The 1774-nt window shown below is 45.2% G+C and overlaps 1 long non-coding RNA gene across 1 annotated transcript in view; it reads right to left on the reverse strand.

The window, feature by feature from the left end:
• The window catches only part of LOC107102705, a 17729-nt gene that overhangs the window by 4181 nt on the left and 11774 nt on the right, over positions 1–1774 (reverse strand). The window contains exon 2 of the long non-coding RNA XR_001482139.1: positions 593–709. This is a non-coding gene — a long non-coding RNA (uncharacterized LOC107102705). The remainder of the gene's footprint in view (positions 1–592; positions 710–1774) is intronic.

The following is a 1774-nucleotide window of genomic DNA, read 5'->3' on the forward strand; positions in this document are numbered from 1 at the left end:
AAGCTGGACCCTCTGGGGACGGTGGCAGAGACAAGGACACTTAACAAACCGCTCGACATTATGGACAATGCCAGCCACCCTGTCTTCACCACTCAGAGGAGCCTGATCAGAGGGAGATTGCTGCTCCCCAAATGCAGGAGCAACAGACTGCTGAACTTCTTTGCTCCTCAAGCCATCAAGCTGTACAGCTCCTCACTTTAGGAAGTCTCCCCAAGTCTTTCCTCAGCTCTCTACTGTGCAGATATTTTTATTTTAAAGGAAACTCATTCCAGGATATTATAACTTTTTATGCTCTTTTGTACTATAGACACTCTTTTTATATTGTCTGTTGTATTTTTATCTTTAATGCCATCTTGCTTTGACTCTTTGTACTCGACTGTATATAAGCTACTGGAACCAGAATTTCCCTGAAGGAGTAACACCAAGGGATTAATAAGGCCTCAGTCTCAGTCTAAGTCTAAACCCAAACAGAATTGTCAATCCCACCAATTTTCTGTCCCCCAAAACGTTCACAGCCAATCCCAGCTTAAGACCACTCCAACCGCAGAGACCCCGACCTGCAATAAAGGCTTTAATTTGCAAGAACATTTACCAGCCGTTCCTCTTCAGCTTATTGGCTCCTTCAAACCATCATCTTCATTCCTGGGTGCTGGATGGAGCTTATTAAGGTTTCTCTGCGCCGTTTGCAGATTGTCAGAGGGAGCCGCTGCTGTCAAGACAAAAGAAACAGAAATGAGTAAAGCAGAGACGGCAGCAATGGGTCAAGTCATTAGGACTTTATTCACCGATCAGTTAGTGACTTTAGAGATGATTCTGTACCAAAGGCTACTTGGAGAAGAGCTCAAACACTTTCATACACGGCTGTCATTGCATTTCTCACTTTAAAGCTTCTATGTGGGATTAGATTAGAGACAAAACACCAACAACTCTTCATGTAGATTGTGAACATTCAAAAAAAAACTTAAAAATAATCCTCTGGAATTTGTTTCCGAGTCTAAAGACGTTTCTCTTCCATCCAGGAAGATTTTTCAATCCAAAATGTCAGAAATAGCGTTTAGTTCCAGGTTTTATCCAGCAGCCCAACAAAGCCTGATTTTAGTTTAGAAAACATGCAAATAGAAACGGATGAACGGGTCCCCCCCTTTGGAATGGAGGTCGTTTGGCTTCTTTGTTAGCCTGCAACGCCCCATACCGGTCTACATTTTACGGTACATTGTTTTGCTCCCTTTGTTTGAAGCACAGATCTTTTGTGACGTTTGAAGGAGGCGGTCGCATTTCCTGCTGCTCTGCAGCTCCCCGATCTGTCCCCGCTTTGCTGTGTCTTGTCTTCCTGAGCTCTTTCTTCAACCGAATTCAAACAATCAATCTTGGCAGCTGGTCTCTAGATGCAGTTGATTAAATTCTTGACTGGAAGGCAGGGTAATGGGGACCCTTCCTGTCCTGCTGGGACCTACTTCATGGGAAACACCATGGACTCCTGGAAGGCTTGGAGGATGGTGTGTTTCACTACGCTGTCAGTGGAGGATGTAGAAGATGTGTGGATTTTTGGTTTTATGATTCTCTGATTTCTCCTGTTGGGATTTGAAGGATACCTGATGGATCTACAATTACAGAGGATGTCGGCGGCTATCTGGGCGTCGATCAGGCTGATGGCAGCAGCTGAAACGCTCACAAAGGCTGTGAAGGAGCAGGATCAGGAGCTGAGCCGTATGCTGGGTGCGACTGAACGCAGGCTGGCGGCGGTGGTTGAACTCAAAGGTGAGATGGGATACAT

The sequence above is a fragment of the Cyprinodon variegatus genome, unplaced genomic scaffold, assembly GCF_000732505.1.
Source record: "Cyprinodon variegatus isolate N-32 unplaced genomic scaffold, C_variegatus-1.0 Scaffold1300, whole genome shotgun sequence".
Lineage (NCBI taxonomy): Eukaryota > Metazoa > Chordata > Actinopteri > Cyprinodontiformes > Cyprinodontidae > Cyprinodon > Cyprinodon variegatus.